The 17900-nt window shown below is 35.6% G+C and overlaps 2 pseudogenes; one reads left to right on the forward strand and one right to left on the reverse strand.

Annotated features, from left to right (window-relative positions):
* The window catches only part of LOC137764463 (stromal membrane-associated protein 1 pseudogene), a 55688-nt pseudogene extending 39788 nt beyond the window's left edge, over positions 1 to 15900 (reverse strand).
* On the forward strand, positions 15858 to 17150 carry LOC137763591 (protein BTG3-like; annotated as a pseudogene).
* The last annotated feature ends 750 nt before the right edge of the window (positions 17151 to 17900 follow it).

A 17900-nucleotide genomic window follows, 5' to 3' on the forward strand; every position in this document is an offset into this window, starting at 1 on the left:
AAATGCATAAATATTCAGAATGACATGCTGATACATGATACAACATAGATGAACCTTAAAAATATAATGCTAAGTGAAAGAAGCAAGTCACAAGACCATATATTGTTTGATTTTATTTACATGAAACACCCAGAATAGGTATCCTAATGGGTATAAAGTAGTATCTCATTGTATTTTTAAAATGAATTCTTATTGAAATATAATTGATACATAACAGTATGTAAATTTAAGGTGTACAGCATACATTTATACATACATTGATTTGAAACATTTATATATTGTAACATGACTGCCACTGTAGTGATAATTAGCACCTCTATCATGTCACATAATTATCATTTCTTTTTTGTGGTGGAAAAAATTAAGATCTAATCTCTCAAATTTGATAATTATAATACAATATCATTGTCTATATTCACTATACTGTATATTAGATCTCCAGAAATTAATTGTCTACTAGTTGCAAGTTTGTACCATTAAACAACATCTCTCCTATTCTTCTAACACACAGCCTCTGGTAACCACCATTTACTCTCTGCTTTTAGAAGTTTGACTTTTTAGATTCACATGTGATATCATAGTATTTTTTTTCTTTGACTGACTTATCTCACTTAGCATAATATCCTCAAGGTCCCGTGTTGTCCCAAATGGCAAGGTTTCCTTCTTTCTCATGGCTGAATAATATTTGTATATATTTTTACCATATCTTCTTTATCCATTCATCTATTGTGGGCACTTGGGTTGTTTCCATATCTTGGCTATGATGAATAATGCTACAATAAACAAGGGAGTGCATGTATCTCTTCAATATCATGTTTTCATTTCCTTTGACTGTGTACCCAGAAGTGGAATTGCTGAATCATATGGTAGTTCTACTTTAAATTTTTTGAGGAACCTCAAAACCTGCTGTTTTCCATAGTAGCTGACCAAATTTACATTCCCACCAACAGTGTACAAGAGTTCTCTTTCTCCACATCTTCACCAACATGTATCTCTTGTTTCTTGATGATAGTCATTCTATACGGTGTGAGATAAGATCTCATTGTGGTTTTGATTTGAATTTCTCTAATGACTAATGATGTTGGGCATCTTTTCATGTGTTTGTTTGGCCACCTGTATATCTTCTTTGGAGAAACGTTTATTTCAAGGTCTTTGCTTAATTTATATTTGAATTATTTATTTTTTGTTGGGTTATGGGTTGTCTTTATATATTCTGGACACTAGATCCCTTATCAGATATACAAATATTCTATCTCATTCTGTGGATTATCTTTTAACTTTCTTGATAGTCTCCTTTGACATACAAAATTTTTTATTTTGATAAAGTCCAATTTGTCTATTTTTTCTTTGGTTGCTTATGCTTTAGATGTCACCTAAGAAACTGTTGCTTAATCCAAGGACATGTAGATTTACATTGTGCTTCCTTAGAAGAATTTTATAGTTTTAGCTCTCATATTAAGGTCCTTTGTCTATTTGAGTTCATATGGTATATATATAGATGGTCATATGGTTCTATACGGTAGAACTTAGGTATCCAGATTAATTCTTATGCATGTGGATATCCAGTTATCCCAACAGCATTTCCCCCACTGAATGATTTTGGAAAGCTTGTTAATAATCAATTGACCATAAATGTATGAGTTATTTCTGGACTCTCAATTCTATTACATTGGTCTACATGTCTATTTATATGGTACTACCACATTTTTAAAAAAAATTACTGTAGCTTTCTTGTAAATTTTAAAATTTACTTATTGAATAGTGTGGCTTTTCCAACTTTGTTCTTCTTTATTTTTGGCTAACTAACTTCCCTGCATTTCTATATGAATTTTACGATCAGCTTGTCAATTTCCGCAAAAATAGCAGTTTGAATTTTTGATAGGATTGCATTAAATCTGTAGATAAATTCGAGGAATATTGCTATCTTAACAGTATTAAGTGTTCTAATCCATGAACACAAATGTCTTTCCATTTATTTATTCTTTAATTTCTTTCAACAATTCTTTGTAATTTTCAATGTACATTTACATTTCTTTTGTTAAATTCACTCCTGATATTTTACTCTTTTTGAGGCTAACTGGAAATGTTTCATAATATTATTTCCAGATAGCTCATTACCTCTATAGAGAACTGTAACTGATTTTTGTATTTTGATTTTGTATCTGTCAACATTGCTGGACTGCTTTATCAGCTCTTATAAAGTCATTCTTCTATTTCTGTTTTCAAGATTTTTTCTTTGTTTTTGGCTTTCAACATTTTCACTGTGAAATGTATGGGTATGAATCTCTTTGTTTATATATAGTATTTTTTGTTTATTTAGCTTACTGATTGTGTAGAGTAATATTCTTCATCAAATTTCTAGGAGTTTTTCACCATTATTTCTTCATATATTTTTCTGCTCCATCTTCTCTCTCCTCTCTTTGTGAGTAATCCCATTATGCTTATGATGGTGTGCTTAAATAGGTGTCTCACATTTCTCTAAGGCTCTGTTCATTTTTCTTCATTCATTTTTCTGTTTGTTATTCTAAATGTATAATCTCTATCTACCTTCAAGTTTGCTGATTCTTTCTTCTGCCAGTTCAAACCTACTGTTAGCTCTTCCAGTGAATTTTTTATTTCAGTTATATTTGTCTCCAGAATTTCCATTTGATTCCTATTTTATAATTCCCATCTCTTTATTGATATTCTCTATTTGATGGGAGATTGTCATAATACCTCTCTTTAATTATTTAAACATAGTTTCCTTTAGTTATTAAAATATTTTTATAATGGCTGCTTTGAAGTCATTTTTCTTAACCTGATGTCTGGATACTCCTAAAAATAATTCTCATGTGAGTCAGTAAAGTCTCCATCCTGCTTATGAAGAAAGCATAATTTGTGACATTAAAAATCATGTTGTTACTTGCAGAAAATAACCCTGAGCAGTTTTCTTTGGCAAATAAATTATTCCCTTTCAGAACATCTGCATGTTGATTGAGGTTTTCTTTGAAACTGAATCACAGGTTGCTTTCTTCCTCTGACCAATTCTGTGTTCTTTCCTTCCTTAAAAGCTTTAATCCCCAGAGTACTCCACAGTAAATATCTCGCACTCTAATCTCTACTCAAAGTCTATTCTGAAAAACACATCTTGCAATATGGCTGTTGTACAAAGTTTTCAAAAACATAAAGTTGCAGAGATGAAAGCAAAAATAATTCATATAATTAATCATTCAGATAATCTATAAGTATGCATTACATGTAGTTTTAATAATTTTCTGAGATGTTTTACAGTTACCTATACTACAAAAATATGACTATACTGTGTATTTTGTTTTGTAACCGGATTTTTACTTAATAGGATATTGTGATTGTCTCGCAAAACTTCAATATTCACTCCTACCAGCTGTTTCTGAAAGTGCTTCATTTACTATAACAGCATCAACACTGTGCATTACAAGTAATAATATTTACAAACTTGATAAGCAAATAATAATATTTATTCTCTTTATTACCTTTGTAAGATGTTTTGATAAATGTACCCAAAAAGGACTACAATTTAATTTCAAAGTTTTTTTGTCATTTATATTGCCCTTTTTTTCTTCTATGAAGCTCTGGTAATGTCTGAGCCACATAAAGAGAAGAATGTTAATGCTTTTGTTCAAGTCATTATCTCATTCAAAATCCTATAAACATTGTCCATGTGATACAACAGAATCCTCAACCTGCTTGGACTGAGAGTACAACTTGAGACATTGAAAAGTATGTTGGATATTTATAAAAAATACCCCATTGCAATATTTATTGATATTGCATTTAACAAAATACATCCATAAATATATATATATATATATATACACACACACACACACACACACACACATACATATAGGCACTTCCTCAACCTGAGAAAGGAAACTAGGAAAGACCTATAGGTTTTCTTTCTTTCACATTCTTAATTATAAAAAATTGAATGGTTTCCCTGCTAAGTTCAGGAAGAAAGAAAGAAATGCTACTCTCGGGCTTCCCTGGTGGCGCAGTGGTTGAGAATCTGTCTGCCAATGCAGGGGACACGGGTTCAAGCCCTGGTCTGGGAGGATCCCGCATGCCGCGGAGCAACTAGGCCCGTGAGCCACAACTACTGAGCCTGCGCGTCTGGAGCCTGTGCTCCTCAACAAGAGAGGCCGCGACAGTGAGAGGCCCACGCACCGCGATGAAGAGTGGCACCCGCTTGCCGCAACTAGAGAAAGCCCTTGCAAAGAAACGAAGACCCAACACAGTCAAAAATAAATAAATAAATAAATAAATAAATAAATAAATAAATAAATAAATACCAAAAAAACCCAAAATGGTTCTTTAAAAAAAAAAAAAAGAAGAAGTGCTACTGTCAACACTGCTACTCAACATTGAACTTGTACTTCTAGGCAGTGCAATAAACAACAAAAAAATAAATAAAACAAATCAATTTGAGAAAAGAAGAAATAACTCTACTTGTTTGCATATGGCATAATCATCTATGAAGAGAATTCTATGGAATCTACAAAAAACTATTAGAAATAGTGATTGCATTTTGCAAGACGCAATAGTGATTGCAATATATAGGACTGACATAAAAAAATTATAATTTATATTTACTAACAATAAAAAGATGAAAATTTTAAATGAAAAAGAATACTTTTTAAAAGAACATGAAAACTTTTAAATAATTAAGGATAAATATGATAAAAGTTGTAAAAGACCTATATGCTAAAATGTATAAATTATTGTTGAATAAACTGAAGAAAGAATATTTATACATGGAGAGATAGGCAGTGTTAATACAGCAGTATACTTAAAAGGTTAATTCTACCCCTTTTGAGTTACAGATTTCTCATAATCCCAGTCAAAATCCCAGGAGGCTTTGTGTAGCTACCAACAAACTTACGAGAAAGTAGCAGTCATCAAGAGAGTGGATACTGTGGAAAAGATGGACAAATAGATCAGTGGAACACAGTAGTGTGTCAACAAATAGACCCACACATAGATGGGCAATTTATTTTTGACAAAGTATAAAGGCAATTTCTTGGAGAAAAATAGCCTTTTCAGCAAATGCTTGTATATATATATATATATATATATATATAAAACAAATTTGACCCATATTTATCACCATATACAAATCTTAACTCAGATTGTAACATAGATCTATGTGTAAAACTAAAGACTTAAAATTTCAAGAAAAATACATAAGAGAAGACCTTTGTGACCTTGAGTTAGACAAATGTATTTATTAGACACCAAATGTATGATCAACTAAATAAATAAATGTTAAATAGACTTTATCAAAATTAAGCTCTTGGAAAGACACTAAGAGAATGAAAAAACAATTTCAAGTCACACACTGGACAACCCATAAGCCATTAAACATGTGCAAAAGATTTGAAGAGACAGTTAATGAAAGAAGATATGTGGATTGCAAGCAACAAGCATATAAAATATGTCCAACACGATTAGTCATTAGAAAAATGCCATTTAAAACCACAGTGAAATACTACTATACACCTAGTAGAATGACTCCATAGTAAAAATGTCCCACTGCTAGGTAAATGTAAAATGATACAATATTTTGCAAACAGCTTGGGAGTTTCATAAACTTTAAATGTAGGTCCCAGTCCTTCTATTCCAAGGTATTGAAAAAAATAAGTAAAAGCGTATGTCCATAGAAAGACTTTTACATACATATTCATAACAGCTTTATTTTTATTAGCCCTAAACTGCTAACAACAGCGAAAATACCATTAACAGGTAAATAGACAATCAAATGATGGTATATCCGTACAATGGAATATTACTGAGCAATTAAAAGGAATAGACTATTAATACATTCAACAGCATAAATGAATCTCAAAATAATTATGCTGAGTGAAAGTAACCAGACAAGAAAGAATATATACTTTATGATTCCTTTACATAAAATTATAGGATATTCAAACTAATCAATAATGAGAGAAAGCAGGTCAACTGTTACCTGGTGATGGGTATGGGATGGGGAAAGCTGAAAAGAAGAAATTACAAAAAGCACTGTGGATGGACAGTTATGTTCATTATCTTAATTGCAGTGATGGTTTGAAGCGTAAACATATATCACAACTAATCAAATTGTATAATTTAAATATTTACAGTGATTTTTACAACACTTTTTACACCTCAAATTTGCTGTAACTTTACATAATAAAATCCTTGAATGAAATGTTGCTTACATTACTTAGAGAAGCATAGTTTTTTAAAATATAGGTTTTATATTTAATTATTATAGGATAAAGAAATTAGTCTGTAAAAATAAATTATAATTTATAATTATAATCATCTCTGTTGAATAGTATAATGAAACAGTAGGAAAAAATTAAGCAATATTGATTGACAGAATTTAAAGCACTTAAGAAACATCATGCCGTTTTCATAGAAACATGTATAATGTATTAATATATATTAAATACTAATATATATTGCTGTGTGCTACTACATGAGTGAAGCATTAGTGTATTTTAAGTACCTGTGTTGTTTGAGGTCACCAACTGAGGTCATCAGTGTATTTTATTAGAAACCTATATTCTATGTACATGTATGATGTTATAGATATATATTAAATAAGTCTAGAAAAGTGCCTGGCATATTGTAGGGACTCGGTAAATATTTGTTGAGTAAATATTGCTTGAAGCCTTTAAAAATCACTTTAAAATGTAAAATTAATTCTTTTTTTTAAACATCTTTATTGGAGTATAATTGCTTTACAATGGTGTGTTAGTTTCTGCTTTATAACAAAGTGAATCAGTTATACATATACATATGTTCCCATATCTCTTCCCTCTTGCGTCTCCCTCCCTCCCACCCTCCCTATCCCACCCCTCTAGGTGGTCACAAACCACCGAGCTGATCTCCCTGTGCTGTGCGGCTGCTTCCCACTAGCTATCTATTTTACGTCTGGTAGTGTATATATGTCCATGCCACTCTCTCACTTTGTCCCAGCTTACCCTTCCCCCTCCCTGTATCCTCAAGTCCATTCTCTAGTAGGTCTGCATCTTTATTCCCAACTTGCTCTTAGGTTCTTCATGACCATTTTGTTTGTTTGTTTTTTAGATTCCGTATATATGTGTTAGCATACGGTATTTGTTTTTCTCTTTCTGACTTAACTTCACTCTGTATAACAGACTCTAGGGCCATCCACCTCACTACAAATAACTCAATTTCATTTCTTTTTATGGCTGAGTAACATTCCATTGCATATATGTGCCACATCTTCTTTATCCATTCATCTGTTGATGGACACTTAGGTTGCTTCCATGTCCTGGCTGTCGTAAATAGAGCTGCAATGAACATTTTGGTACATGACTCTTTTTGAATTATGGTTTTCTCAGGGTATATGCCCAGTAGTGGGATTGCTGGGTCATATGGTAGTTCTATTTTTAGTTTTTTAAGGAACCTCCATACTGTTCTCCATAGTGGCTGTATCAATTTACATTCCCACCAACAGTGCAAGAGTGTTCCCTTTTCTCCACACCCTCTCCAGCATTTATTGTTTATAGATTTTTTGATGATGGTCATTCTGACAGGTGTGAGATGATATCTCATTGTAGTTTTGACTTGCATTTCTCTAATCATTAATGATGTTGAGAATTTTTTCATGTGTTTGTTGGCAATCTGTATATCTTCTTTGGAGAAATGTCTATTTAGGTCTCCTGCCCATAAAATGTATAATTAATTCTTAAGATGTGATACTTTAATCCCAATTAGAATTAACATTTTCACATGGGCCCACTATTTAAAAGCTGCATCCTAGTTTGCCTATAATAGATTATTTCTCCCTTGTCTAAAAATGTATGATTTCTCATTCTCCTACCCAGAGCTTGTCTTTTTAATTTTCCCTTGAGTCTGAATAGTGTTTAGTGATGGTATCTTGACTACCTCCCAGGGCACCCTATTAAATTGCCTCATTGACCTCATGACTAAGAATTTCTTCATCTTATCTAGCTTAAGAGTTCTCCATGTTTCTGGCCATTACTTCTTGTCTTACCATCTTTAACTATCTTGAGTAATTCATCCCCTCAGGAATTTTAGCTACCCATAAATATAAAAAGAAAAAGGCATATCTCATTTCCTGACAGTTTGTGAAAATTAAGACAACTCTATTCGAGAGATAGTAGTACTTAGGGCAGGCAGAGAGCAACGGTGGAGGAAAAAAATCCCTGGTTTGCTGACTGAGGCAATGTAACTATATTTTATATGCATAGAGCTCTGAAACTACTGTTCATTTATCAAACGTGTAATGTTTTAATTTGTGATATTGACTTATATTTTATCAATTTTTCCTTTGCACTGTGTCCATATGTATTGCTGCTTCTCTTTAAATGATAGGAAAAGGAAGAGAGAAGTAAATTTTTTTTTTATAAATTATCAAAATATTATCATTTTGTGGCCACTTCTCTCTTGACTCCATTTTCTATTTTTTGAAAGGATTCCTTTTGTTTTGTTATATTTTTTTAGATCTTAGTAAATTCAAGAGTCTATAATATTTGAAATATATGATCCTTTGAAAAATATTTTGGCTTAGGAAGATTTGATTCTCTCGGGTTTTAGTGGACTCAAAACACTTTTGAGATGCTTCCATGTATAAAAGCTTAAAAATATATTATGTACACTCACACACACATACACACACACATATATATTTATACTTATATATTTCCTGGTATAATATATTTGTCCCTGGAAGAGTAGACTTTAAACTATTTAAACCCCCTTGTTCATCAAATTTCACTTCAAAATCCTCTTCACACAGTACAAGTCAATCCAAATCTATAGTGCAGAAACTCTGTACAATTTCAACCAGTTCTCTGACTTTTAAGACACACTTTCAAATCACCCAGTCCAGCACCTAAAACTATAAATACCTTTCTCTAATTTCTTCTTTTTGAGAATCTATTAAGATTAGTATCTGTCCTTAATGCAGTAAGTCTAATAAACTTAGTTTTTCTTGATTAGCAGGTTTCTCTAGTGGTCTTTCAAGGTGTTGGTAGGTGACATTTACCTACCACAAAATTCATCTTGTTATCAATCTGAATTTTAAAAAACAAACCAATGCAAAATAGTTTTCTATTATTTATTATCAGGTTCACTAGAAAATGATGCACTCTTTTATTTAGTTTTTTGATACTCATGATATAATTTTGTACCATGTTGCAGGATGAATTTTGCCCCCCCAAAAGATATGTCTAAGTCCTAACCATTGGTACCTGTGAATGTTACCTTATTTGAAAATAAGAAGTTTGTAGACACAATCAAGGTAAAATGAGTAAGATGAGCTTATACTGGAACAGCACGGGTTCTCGTCTAACAATTGGTATCTTTATGAGAAGAAGAAATTCTGCCTCAAGACTGCAGTACCAACTCCTGTTTGAGTTTCTTGCCTGTTAACTGCCCTAAAGATTTTGGACTTGTAAACTCCTACACTCACATAAACCAATTGCTTAAAATAGATCTCTTCATAGATGGATGGATGGATAGATAGATAGGTGACACAGATATTGAAATAGACACAGAGGCAGATATAGATAAATAGATATGGATAAAATCTCTTATTGTTTCTCTGTAGAACCCTAACTAATACAGATTTTGATACTGGAAAGTGGGGTGCTGCCATAATAAATACCTAAAAAATGCAGAAGTGATTTTGGAATTGGGTAGTAGATAAAGGCTAGAAGAGTTTTGAAACACATGACAGAAAAAGCCTAGATTACCTTGAAGTAATTGTTTATAAAAATATGAACATTAAAACTGATTCTGGTGAAGACTCAGAAAGAAGTGAAGAGAGCTATAGAGAAAGCTTCTATCATTTACACACACACACACTCGTGTGTATATATATATAATCATTAACCAAACACTGCTAGAATATGAAAGATGTTTCTAATGAGGTCTCAGATAGAAATGAAGAACGTTATTGGATGCTGGAGGAAAGGTGATTCTTGTTATAAAGCATCAGAAATTGGCTGAATTGTGTTCAACTATTGGGTGGTAAGTAGAACTCGCAAGGAATGAACTTGAACATTTACCTGAGCAGATTTCAAAGTAAAATGTAGAAGGTGCAAGCTGGTTTCTCCTTGATGCTCTCTCAGAGCCTCCAGGAAGAAATAACCCTCCTGACACCATGATTTTGGACTTCTAATGTCCAAAACTGAAAGAGAATATTCTGTACTCTTTTGTGGTGATTTGTTACAGTAGCCCTAGGAAACTAATACAAGGCCCATATGGTAAGTTTTAGAGATTTTTTTTTTTTTTTTTTTAGGAAGGAAATTCTTTTTAAAAAAGTTTTTTTATTTATTTTATTTTTTGCTGCATTGGGTCTTCATTGCTGCGCACGGGCTTTTCTCTAGTTGCGGAGAACAGGGGCTACTCTTTGTTGCAGTGTGCAGGCTTCTCATTGTGGTGGCTTTTCTTGTTGTGGAGCACAGGCTCTAGGTGCACGGGCTTCAGTAGTTGCAGCACGCAGGCTCAGTAGTTGTGGCTCGCGGGCTCTAGAGAACAGGCTCAGTAGTTGTGGTGCACGGGCTTAGTTGCTGCACGACATGTGGGATCTTCCCGGACCAGGGCTCGAACCCGTGTCCCCTGCATTAGCAGGCAGATTCTTAACCACTGCACCACCAGGGAAGCCCTAGAGATCTTCTAATTGGAAATCATAAATTTTAAAGGAAGAGTTAGAGAGGAGAGAAGGTGTAAAGTAGAGCATGATCCAAAGAAAAAATTGATAAGTTGGAATTTATTAAAATGAAAAACTTTGCTTTGCAAAATACACTTAAAAAACAAAATGACAAACCACATACTTGTAGAAAATACTTGCTAAGCACATATCTGGTAACAAACTTGTGTCCAAAGCATACAAAGGACTCTTAAAATTCAATAATAAGAAAATAAACATGTCAATTAAAAAATGGGCAAAATATCCTAACCTTGACAAAGAAGATACGTAGGTGGTAAATAAGTATCTGAAAAAGTGCTCAACAAGATATGTTATTAGGCAATTGCAAATGAAACAATGGGATACCAATGAGATACATATATATTAGAATTTTTTTTAAGTATTAAAACTAATAATATCAAATATTGGTGAGGGTGTGAAGCAGCAGGGAACTCACATTAATGGCTGGTGAGATTGCAAAATGGTTCAGCCACGTCGGAAGACAGTTTAGCAGTTTCTTACAAAGCTAAGCATAGTCTAAGTATATGATCCAATGACTATACTACCAGGTGTTTCCCCAGATGAGTTGAAAACATATACCTCCACACACAAAAGCTGCGCATGAATGTTTGAGGCAACTTTATTCATAATTGCCTAAAACTGGAAGCAACCAAGTTTTCTTTCAATAGGTTGATGATGAAACAAATTGTGGTACATCTATACAATAGAATATCACTCAGCAACAAAAAGAAACAAGCCTCAAGCCACAAAAAGACATGGAGGGAGGACTGACATCACCACGACGGCAACATATGTTTTTCATGACTTCATTCCCCTTAACAAGAAGAAAAACTAACAATTATTTAAGAACAAGGCATCACTGAGAGAATCCTAAAACACAGGGGTGAGGTTGAAGCACCCCTTGCAACAAAGAGACCAAGACAGACTACATTGGAAGGGTAAGAAAAGTGGCTACATGTAGACTGTACTGCCCCTCCCCCAGGCCAGCAGAATACCATGTGGAAAGGTCTCCTCTAAGCCTCTGGTTGCTCTAGTGGGAAAAGAGAACACAGAAGGGACAACCAGCCCCCCCATACACACACACACACACACACAGAGCATCGTGGGTTGCGTTGCAGGAGCCTCTACTCTGATGTCGCACCACAGGGATTGCAGGGGAATATGCAGGGCTGATATGATGGTGAGAGGGAAGGGCTTGCAACAGCCAGCACAAAGATCTTAGCAGACCAAGTTCACACATGTGAACCCAAGTAGTAATACTACCCTGTGGCTTTGCTCATTGCAGAATCAAGTCAGGGGCACACTCTGATGAGGGAACTTGGCTGGGTACAGACCTGCCTGATATAGATCCTCAAATGAGGAGTTTTGCCAGCCCTAGAGCCCAGTGTCCCTACACCCAGGCAAGGAGCTGAGTCGCTGAGTCACAGACTCACCCCAACCCCACACCATGGAGAGTGTCCTCAGGCCCATCTGACCAAAAGACAGGCTACAACTCTTGGAAACAGTGCAGCTCAGTGCCATTTGAGTCAAAGGCAAAAGGGCAGAACTGATCGGCCCTAAAGTAAAGCCAGTACCTAGCATGGGACATTCCCATGCTACACACAGACGGGGGATTAATTTACAGCCAAGGCTGAGGGTAGCTCCTGGTGCATCCCGAATGGAGAGCCTGTGTAGGAAGTTGAGACTCGTCTGGAACAGCCCCTCCCCCTTTCACCCAGGCAAAGAGCCGAATCACAGACCACTCACTGTGGAAAGTGTTTTCTGGCCCCATCTAACCAGAAGGGCTGGCGTCAACTCATAGAAGCTGCACAGCCTAGCTGCACTCTAGCTGCAAGGCAGATGGGAAGACTGATAGTTTCCAAAACAAAGTCAGTGGCCCTGTTGGTCAGGGAACTTGGGGTGTGGTCAGCTTTGTTAAGACAATATACAAAGAGCTTTACCAGCTTTAGAGCTGCTTCTTCCACTGCCCCTGGGCAGGGAATTTAATGCATAGCCCTGCTCATCACTGAATACAGCCTTCAGCCTGTCTAACGAGGGAACCCCAACCAGAGCACACAGAATGCTGTGTAGCCCGTTCAATAGCCCTACATACAGCGGCACTTGAATAGAGAGCACAGCCCATGGCTTCCCCCATCTGCAGAGCAAAACCAGTGGCCTCACATGACCAAAGAATTCAGTGCACACACTGTAGCCTGATTTGGTTCTTCAAATCTTGGTCCCATCCCTCTGCCCTGCCAGAGCAGGGAAGCCAATTCATAGCCCTGTCTACTACTGAATATAGTATCCACTCCCATCTAGTAAGCATGACCAGAGAATCCAGGCAACTGTGGAGCCCATCTTCCAGCCTCACTTGGGTAGGGAACCAAGCCAGAAGTTCTATTCAACTATTCTCAGCCAGTGGCATACCCCCTATCTCTATTCTCAGAGCTCAACAGTTGCCTCACTCAAAAATAGCAGAACCCATCTTCCCAAAGATATTACCAGCAGACACACACAGAAACCCAAAACGAACCAACTGGTGAACAACTGACTCTGCCAAAGCAAATCTGTAAAGTCTGGAAGAGGAACCCAGTTACTTGAATGTGAAGATACTGATGTAAGGAATCAAGGATCACAAAAAATCAGGTAAATATGACAGAGGAAATTAATAAAGCCCTGATAACTGGCCCTACAGAAACGGAGATCTATGAACTGTCAGACAAAGAATTCAGAATAATCCTCTTAAGGAAGTTTAGTGAACTGCAAAAAAACACAGACAGACCACTAAATGAAATTAGGAAAACAATGCATAAACTCAATGAGAAGTTCAACAAGCACACAGCAAACATCAAACAAACAAACAAAAAAATCCTAGAGTTAAAAAATATAATAACTGAGTTGAAAAATTCAATAGAGAGTTTCAAAAGTAGACTCGACCATGCATCAGAAAGAATCAGCTACTTGGAGGATAAGACACTGGAAATTATCCAGTGAGAGAAGAAAAAAAAAGAAAAGAAAAGAAAAAAAAGTGAAGAAAGCTTATGGGAATTATGGGACATAATGAAAAGGAACAATATTTGCATTATGGGAATTTCAGAAGGAGATGAGGAAGAGAAAGGGATAGAAAGTATATTTAAAGCATTTATGTTTAAAGTAATTATTGGTAGGTGAGGACTTAACTGTTGCATTTTGTTAATTATTTCCTGGTTGTTTTGTATATCCAATGTTCCTTGTTTCTTATCCTGATGGTTTGTGTGTGTGTGTGTGTGTGTGTTTAACCATGGTATATGCAAATCAATCAATATGATACATCGCACTAATAGAATGAAACAAAAGACTCATGTGATCATCTCAACAGACGCAGAAAAAGCATTTGACAAAATTCAAAATCCATTCATGATAAAAACCCTTTAAATTAGGCATACAGGAAACATATATCAACATAATAAAGGCCATATATGACAAGTCCATAGATAATATCATACTCAGTGGTGAAAAGTTGAAGCTTTTCCTCTAAGATCAGGAACAAGACAAGGGTGCTCACTCTTACCATTCTTATTCAACTTACAGTATTGCAAGTACTATATCCTACCTAGAGTAGTCATGAAAAAGAAATAAAAGGTATCAGACTTGGAAAGGAAGAAGCGAAATTGTCACTATTTGCAGATAACATGATTTTATATAGAAAAATCCTAAAGTCACAACCAAAAAACTGTTAGATCTAATCAATGAATTCAGTAAAGTTGGACACACAATTAACATATAAAAATTAATAGCATTTCTATACACTAACAATGAATTTTCTGAAAAAGAAATAAAGAAATCAATCCCATTTACAACAGCATCAAAAAGGATACAGTCCTTAGGAATAAACTTAACTAAAGAAAATTGCAAGAAGTCGATGAAAGAAATTTAAGAAGACATAAATACATGAAAAAGTATCTGATGTTCATGGATTGGAAGAATTAATATTATTAAAATGTCAATACTAACAGAAAGCCATCTGTAGATTCAATCCAATCCCTATCAAGATTCTAACGGCATTTTTTTACAGAAGTAAAAAAAATATCCTAAAACTTATGTGGAACCAAAAAAGCCCTGAATAGCCAAAGCAATCCTGAAAAAGAAGAACAAGCAGGAGGCATCATACTTTCTGATTTCAAGCTATACCCTAAACCTATATTTATCAAAACATCATGGTAATGGTATAAAAACAAGTAGACCAGGACTTCCCTGGCGGTCCAGTGGGAGACTTTGCCTTCCAATACGAGGGGTGCAGGTTCAGTCCCTGGCTGGGGAGCTAGGATCCAACATGCCTCACAGCCAAGGGACTAAGGCATGAAACGGAAGCAATGTTGTAATGGGTTCAATGGAGACTTTAAAAATGGTCCACATCAACAAAATCTTTAAAAAACAAAAAACAAACAAAAAGACAAATAGACCAATGGAACAGAAGTGAGAGCTCAGAAATAAACCCAAGCATATATAGTCAACTAATATTTGACAAGAGAGCCAGGAGTACTCAATGGAGAGAAAACACTCTTTTTAATAAATGGTGTTAGGATAATTGGATATTCACATGGAAAAGAATGAAGCTGGACCCCTATCTTACACCACTCACAAAAATTAACTCAACATAGATTAAAGATTTAAATGTAAGACCTGAATCCATGAAATTCCTCAAAGAAGATGTAGGAATAAAAGTCCTTGACATGAGCTTGGTAATGATTTTTTGGATATGGCACCTAAAGCATGAGCAACAACGACAACAAACAAACAGTTGGGACTACATCAAATAAAAAGGTCCTGTACAGTGAAAGAAGCCATCAACAAGGTGAAAGGACAACTTCTGGAATGGGAAAAAATATTTGCAAACAATATATATAGTAAGGGATTACTATCCAAAATATATAAATAATTCATGCAACTCAATAACCAAAAAAAAAAAAAAAATTGAAAAATGGGCAAAGGATCTGAATAAACATTTCTCCAAAGAAAATATTTAAAAGCCCAACAGGTAAATAAAAAGATGCTCAACGTCACAAGTCAATAAGGAAATACAAATTTAAACCACAATGAGGTATCTCCTTCTACCTGCTACAATAGACATTTTCAAAAACATAAGCTTTAGCACCAGCCCGCCCTCTCAGCGCGCGGTCGGCCGCCCGACGACGCGGGAGCCGCACGCGCCAGACGAGGCTCGCCGCGCTCATTGCCGCCGAGCGCCGGCCCGCTGAGGCGGCGCCCTCGGTTCCCGGCCAGGAGGGAATCGGTGGCCCCAGAGCGGAGGCGGCGGCGGGAAAGATGAAGAACGAAATTGCTGCCGTAGTCTTCTTTTTCACAAGGCTAGTTCGAAAACATGATAAGTTGAAAAAAAGCAGCAGTCGAGAGGTTTGCTGAGAAATTGACTCTAATACTCCAAGAAAAATATAAAAATCACTGGTATCCGGAAAAACCATCAAAAGGACAGGCCTACAGATGCGTTCGTGTCAATAAGTTTCAGAGAGTTGATCCTGACGTCCTGAAAGCCTGTGAGAACAGCTGCTGCGTTTTGTACAGTGACCTGGGCTTGCCAGAGGAACTCACTCTATGGGCGGACCCATGTGAGGTGTGCTGTGGGTATGGAGAGAAAAACAATGCATTCATTGTTGCCAGCTTTGAAAATGAGGATGAGAACAAGGAGGAGATTTCCAAGAAAGTGACCAGGGCCCTTGATAAGTTACCTCTGATTATCATTCAGGGTCCTCTTCTTCAGATGAAGAAACAAGTAAGGAAGTAGAAGTGAAACCCAATTCAGGGGCTGCGACCCCCAGCCCCGTGTACCAGATTTCAGAGCTGATATTCCCGCCTCTTCCAATGTGGCACCCTTTACCCAGAAAAAAACCAGGAATGTACCGAGGGAATGGTCATCAAAGTCACTGCCCTCCTCCTGTTCCATTTGGTTATCCAAATCGGGGAAGGAAGAATAAACCATATCGCCCAATTCCAGTAACATGGGTACCTCCTCCTGGAATGCATTGTGACCGGAATCACTGGATTAATCCTCACATGTTAGCAACTCACTAGCTGCTTTGATTCTGTTGGTGTCATGTTGAGAGAAGGTAGAATAAGCCTGACTGCATATTAAAAGTTCATACTCAAAGTAGTAAAGTTAGATGGGCTAAACCATCAAACTTATTTTTATAGAGAAGTTATTGAGAATAATCTTTCTTAAAAAATATATATGCACTTTAGATATATTGATATAGTTTGAGAAACTTTATTAAAGTTAGTCAAGTGCCTGAGTTTTTAATATTGGACTTGAGTATTTATATATTGTGCATCAACTCTGTTGGATATGAGAACACTGTAGGAGTGGACGATCTGTTCTAGCACCTTTGAGCATTTACTTTATGGAGAGTATGTAAGTTATTTATACACAAGGAAATCTATTTTATGTCGTTGTTTCGAAGAATTGCGTGAAATCATGTAGTTGCAAATAAAAAGTAGTTTGAGGCAAAAAAAAAAAAAGATAAGCTTTAACAAATGCTAGCATGGATATGGAAAAAAGGGAACCCTTGTGCACTGTGTCGGATTGTTAACTGGTATAGCCAGTATGGAAAACAGTATGGAGGCCCCTCAAAAAATTAAAAATAGAACTACCATATGATCCAGCAATTCCGCTTCTGAAAATATATTCAAAGGAAACAAAAACACCAACTCATAAAGATATCTGCACCCCCATGCTCATAGCAACATTACTTATAAAAGCTAAGACATGGAAACAACCTAAGTGTTGAGTGTCCATCAATGGAAGAATGACTAAAGAAATTGTGGCTCTATATATATATATAGACTATATGTGTATATATAGAGAGAGAGAGAAAGAGAGAGAGAATATATGTGTATATATATATATATATACACATACACACACACACACATGCACACATATATGAATATGATTTAGCCATAAAAAGATGGAAATCCTACCATTTGGGACAATACGGATGGGTCTTGAAGGCATTATGCTAAGTGAAATAATTTAGACATAGAAAGATAAATACTATACTAGCTCACTTATACGTGACATATTAAAAAAAAAAAATTCATGGAAAAGAGCTCAGACTTGCAGTTACCATAGACAGAGTGTGGGAGAAGGGGAGATTGGAGAAAGGTGGTCAAAAGGTACAAACTTCCAGTTATAAGACAAATAAGTATACTAGGGATGGAA

The sequence above is a fragment of the Eschrichtius robustus genome, chromosome 4 (assembly GCF_028021215.1).
Source record: "Eschrichtius robustus isolate mEscRob2 chromosome 4, mEscRob2.pri, whole genome shotgun sequence".
NCBI lineage: Eukaryota > Metazoa > Chordata > Mammalia > Artiodactyla > Eschrichtiidae > Eschrichtius > Eschrichtius robustus.